The sequence below is a fragment of the Euleptes europaea genome, chromosome 20, assembly GCF_029931775.1.
Source record: "Euleptes europaea isolate rEulEur1 chromosome 20, rEulEur1.hap1, whole genome shotgun sequence".
Classification (NCBI taxonomy): domain Eukaryota; kingdom Metazoa; phylum Chordata; class Lepidosauria; order Squamata; family Sphaerodactylidae; genus Euleptes; species Euleptes europaea.
Genome location: NC_079331.1, coordinates 22,846,653 through 22,852,652, shown reverse-complemented (window position 1 = coordinate 22,852,652; position 6,000 = coordinate 22,846,653).

Here is a 6,000-nt window from a genome sequence, read left to right as displayed (position 1 = left end):
ATTGACGAGATGCAGGCGCCAGCTGTTCTGGGCTGCTCGAACATTTTTTTCTTCTGCAGAGGCCTCCTTCCATCAGAGACTCTAGAAAGACTCTAGCTCCTGGCTTACTTTGGTAACGTTCCACAGCAGCCAAAAAAGTAGGTAGCATTCCCTCGCCTGGGTTCATCAGTGGTGGCATGAGCCATGTGGTTAAAGAAATCACAAACCTGTTCATGTTTTACGGTCATTTTCTTGCATCTCAGACAGACAGTCTCTCTCTGCGACTGGCTGCTCATACGCTCCGTTTCTCCCCCTTTGGCGTGTCTTCCATTTCAAAGCGAAAGCTGGCATCCGGAAGGGGACGAGGGAGTCCTCGGGGATTTCTTTTGCAGGAGGCGGGGGGGGGGGACTTGATGGAGAGGCACGACGAGGGAAGCAGTAACTGGCGTCACCTAAAATTCATTTTGAATTCTTTACGCTGCATATTTATCAATCTGTCATCATTGGGGCAAGCATGAGAAAGGGAAATGTTTGAAAGTGGGGCGGGGAGGTGGCCCCCGGCAGCTGAAAGGGTATATGGAAGTAAGAGAAACAAGAAGAAACTTGTGTACAGTTCCAGTTTTTAAGTGTTGATAATGCACTGTCTCTGTTCCAATGATATGTGGTTCTTTGGAATGTCTTATACTAGATTCCCATAAGCAGGCAAGGCGGTAGGGGCTGAGCTTGGGAGGACTGTAGCCCCCTCCTCCTCGAGTCTGTATGCAGTGGACTCTGCAATTCCAGGGGGAGCAAACGGCCCACTGTCTTGCCACACTGTTGGTGGCGGGATGTTCGGCAAGTGGCTGAGGGACCACAGTCAGCCTTTCAGAGTCAGGGACCGTTCAGCAAAATGGGCCTGAAATCACCAGGGCAGCAGGGTGGGTCAAAGTGCCGCTAAGTTCTCAAGGACACTCGCATACATATGGAAAGGTGTCCAAGCTCTGGCTCAGGAGTGGGGGCACGCTCAGAGTTGGGGCAAAATGCCGACCCTTTCTTTCTAGGAGGGGGCTGTTTATCTTTGCCCAAGCATTACTGCCAGAATGTAGAATCTACTGCACTGGAACACAACAAAAACTTTCTCGCAGGAGTCATTTCCGCTCAGTTGAAGCACTTTATCTTAAAACGAGATCCACTTTAAAATTAAATGTTGATAAGTAAACTAGCTACTTGCGTGTTTAAAAGAAATGTGGGGGGTCTCTTTCTGCTCTCATGGTAAAACAAAGGCCCTGATCCACTGGGATACTTTCTGCCTTCAGCCCTTCACATAGGGCAGCTGCACAGCTTGTGCGGAAGAACTTCCCAGCGGCTGGCGTCCTCGGGGCCGGGGCCAGAGGCCCAGTGAACAGTTCCTGTCTCTATGCTTTTTGTGTACTGTCAATGGGGTGAATAAAGTCTGAACTACAGGCTCTTCTGGGTTGTGCGTATGAAATCTCTTGCTCTGGCGGTCTTAGCGCAGCATCCATTCTAAGACCGGACAACTCCTTAGGAGTGAAGGGAATGTCAGTCAAGTAAGAAGAAGAGTTGGTTTTTATATGCCGACTTTCTCTACCACTTAAGGAAGAATCAAACTGGCTTACCTTCCCCTCCACACAACAGGGACGTCCTGTGACGTCAGTGGGGCTGAGAGAACTGTGTCTAGCCCAAGGTCACCCAGCTGGTTCATTTGTAGGAGTGGGGAAACCAACCCGCTTCACCAGATTAGCCTCCACCGCTCATGTGGAGGAGTGGGGAATCGAACCTGGTTCTCCAGAGTCTACCCCTTCAAACCACCGCTCTTAACCACTCCACCATGCTGGCTTCCAAGGAGATTATACAGGACAGGGAATACAGAAACAAGCAGAAAACTGAACTGTGGGTAGAGGTGCTTTGGAACTCAGAGAGGGCTGCGTCCAGGAGAACCGTTTGGTTCAGTATCCTGAAATTAATTTTTTATACAAAACTCCAACTTTCCACAGTTGCAGAGCCTCTGCTCTAAAATGAACACAGGGTAAATGTTAAGTCAAACACTTTACGTTTCAAAACATGCAGGTCACCTGCATAAATACTACACCCTCCCTTTGGACCTGTTGAGGACCAAGGTGGAGTTCCCCAAATTCTTCTACATCAGCAAGCGTAGCAGGGACAGAACATACAGCTGAGCTAATTTGGGATGTTTCTAAGGTTTGTCTTTGGAAGTAGTGAAGAAAAAGTATAAAGCCAGCGGTACAGCCACATTTAGAAAAGCACATTTCTGGTTACCCCTATGCCAAAGATAAAGGGGATCAGAATCTTATTTAAGGTGCCTGCTTTTAAGTAAGCAGGTGGCACATTGCAGCATAAAGTTATTGAAGTCTTGGGACTTTCATCTGCTGAGACCTCTGGGCTGAGAGAGCCTTTAGCTGTTGCTAGAGAGGTCGTTTTCCCACCAGAAATTTACAGTCAAGCCCCACAGCTTCTAAGATATTCTGGAAACCAGTACACAAAATCCACTGTGAAAGGTTACGCTGACAATGCCCAGCAGGTCTCCTGTGTCTTGTCTGAACGCTCAGACGCTAATGTAATGGGTAATGGGTGCCAGAGAGACTTTTCAGCAGAGGGTCACGTGAACACATGAAGCCACCATATACTGAATCAGACCCTTGGTCCCATCAAATTCAGTATTGTCTACTCAGACCAGCAGCAGCTCTCCAGGGTCTCAGGTGGAAGTCTTTCACATAACCTGCTTGCCTAGTCTTTTTGACTGGAGATGCTGGGGATTGAACCTGGGACCTGCATGCCAAGCAGACGCTCTGCCACCGAGCCACGGCCCTTCCCCATAAAAGTTGTTTATGAACACATGAAGCTGCCTTCTACTGAATCAGACCCTTAGTCCATCAAAGTCAGAATTGTCTACTCAGACCAACAGCAGCTCTCCAGGGTCTCAGGCAGGGGTCTTCCACATCACCTACTTGCCTAGTCCCTTTAACTGGAGATGCCGGGGATTGAACCGGGGACCTTCTGCGTACCCAGCAGAGGCGCTACCACTGAGCCACAGCCCCTCCCCCTCATTTTCCATTTCCAGCTGGGCCTCTGCCTGCCCAAAGCTGCTGTTCTGTGAAGCTGAAAACTATGCCAGGAAGCAAAGAGAGAACATTAAAGCGTTTATTTAGAATGTCAAAAATAGAACTTACATTTCACGTAAGAAATAAAAGGGCATGGGGCGTTACAATAGCACTAGGCTTAATAAGCTATATGACAAGTAAAAAGTTTAATATATAGTTTCAGGTATAAAACAGGGAAGTCAGATTCTGGATGCAAACAAATGGGATAGTGAGAGCTGCAGAGAAGCTGTTCCCCCCCCCCCCCCAAAGGCAGACTATCTCCATCTGAAAACCGATGCGTCTGTGGGGCTTGAAATAGCTGCAGCCTCCTAAAATGAGTAGCTGCTATGGTGGGGGGTAGGGTGGGGTAAGAGAAAGTTGGACTGAGCCATTTATTCAGTGAATGGGTTGACTCCTGTGGCTTTGTTCCACCAGCAGGGCCATTCCCCACCCCCTGGCACACAAGGACCCCAGCTCTCAAAAACAGCATTTCCCTGGGAAAGGAAAAGCCACTGCGAGAGGAAGAGATCTATGGGGATCTACTCTGTTCTTTGTAGGGCTGATTCAGTGCTCAGCCATCTCATGCCCGGCACCCAAGAAGCACTGGGGGCAGCTACCCAAAAGGTCAACTACCAAGCCAGACGATGCTCCAGGCACTCTGCCACCCAACTGCTGTTCCTCTTCATAGGGATGGCGAAATCTCCATACAAGCGCATCAAAAAAAATTTTTTAAGGCAGGTTGCCCATTAGCAGCACTTGGTGGCTTGCACCAAGAGTTAAGTGTCAGTTATCCCACCTAAGAACATGGGACGGAAGAAGTTTCAGCGGGGCAGATATAGCCGCGAAGAAAACACTTCAAGTCCCAGTCACTTCAGTGGAAGGAATTCTAAAGGAGGGTTGGCCACATTAGTCTGTTGGCTGAAGATTAAGACAGGAGACGTGTGGCACTGTGAAGACCAATGCATTTTTAGTCTAGTGTAAGCTTTTGAAGGCTCTAGTCCCACAAAGAGAAGAGTCAGCCATACGCTCAGCTCTCCCCTTGATAGCAGTGGGGCATCAAAGTTGTCTCTCCAGGCTCTGCCTCTCGCCTCCCAGAGCTTTGGTTTTGCAGGCCGAGTCTGGCTCCATCGGCAGCTTTGTGTGTGTGTTGTTGTTGTTTTTTAAAACTACTTCCAAATGAAGCTCTTGGATCTTCAGGCCCAAAGTTGTCCTTTAGGCAAAATTAAGTGTAAATATCTCAGTCATCAGATTACTGAAAGAAGCTATATAAATAAGGAAACAAAATAAAAAGTATATTTCAAAACGATCAGCTACTATATAAAGGAGATATAGCTTCTTACTCTATCCTAGAAGAGCGTTAACTGTTGGAACTACCTGCCTCTTTACCCTACAGTGTATGGTACTTGCAGTTCCCATGGTGCTTTGCTGTCAGCGCTGCAAGCAGGTACTCACACTGGGCCAGGAAGGAGCAATGCTAAGACTTGCTCTGGGTTGAATTTTTAACTTGGTTCCCCCCACACTGGCCTCCAAACTACATTTCCATCTTTCAAATCACCTTTCTTTGACGGCTCCTGGTTGGGCTTGGACCACCCCCCCTTTCCAAAGCTCCCCTGCCTATTAGGGCTGCGAACTAAATCCAAAAGCACCGGCCTCAATTCTACAAGCAAAAACACAAAACACACACAAATAATGCAACTCAGGTCAATACATTAATTAAAGAGACAAAAAGAAAAAAAAAGGTTTCACCACAGTCATTTTAAAGAAGGGCATCTTGAAGAGGTATTCCGGATCCACCTGCCAGCAGCCGGACCAGAGGAACTGGATGAAGAGTCAAAGGCCCACCTCCTGACTCTTGACAGCAACGAAAGAGGGATGACCCCCCCAGACAGCAGCCGAAGCAGGCCATTAAGAGATTTTGGAATGGGGAAGCACGTCATCTAAAAAAGCAGATGCTCATGCTACATATCAGAGGTCTGCAAAAGGAACAGTTTTAAATGCTATGTGCACATGCACACACTGTCACCCTTCCGGTCTGGGGGTGTAGCTTCATCTGAGCAAGGGCTCAGCCCCAGAACCTATTTTAAATTCCAGGAACCCAGGCAGTCACTCTCCACACAGGCATGGGTGCAACTGTCCTCGTTGTTTGCTGCATTTGAAATCTAGGCCAAGAGGTCTGACTCCCACACAAGCAGGGAGGCCCAGGGCTCAAGAAAATGAAGCCTGGCAAACGGCAGGGATGGAAAGTACCCTACGCGAAACCCAAGTGCTGGCAATGGCCTTTTGATTAGTGTCAAGAAAAATGGGGATTCCGGCCTTCCAGGAGAATGTGGAAGTTTCACGGAAATAAGCAAGCTCTTCAAAGGGTGCGGGCAGCCGCTTGAAAGCACACAACCTGGTTTTTTAATGTGCACACAGAATGTCCCTACCCACACCTGGTGGCCCTTTCTCCGAAAGAGAGGACGCTTGCACGAGTACATGTTCCCACAGTCTTAAGTTGAAAAGGCCAAGCAGGAGGTGGTGCAAATGAATAGCAACCTGCCCTCTTCTTTTACTGTGGTTGGCACATGAAGGTTAGTTTTTATATGCTGACTTTCTCTAACTTTTAAGGAAAATCAAACTGGCTTAAAATCACCTTCCCCCACCCCCCACAACAGACACCTTGTGAGGTAGGTGAGGCTGAAAGAGTTCAGAGAGAACAGGGTCACCCAGTAGGCTTCTTGTGGAGGAGTGGGGAAACCAACCCAGTTCTCCAGATTAGAGTCCGCTGCTCGTGTGGAGGAGTGGGGAATCGAACCCAGTTCTCCAGATCAGAGTCCACCGCTCTTAACCACTACACCACGCTGGCTCTCAGATGTAGCCCAATACCCACAATGGAACAAAACTTCCCTGCATGGTGATATTTTCACCCGTGTGTGCTCATAAA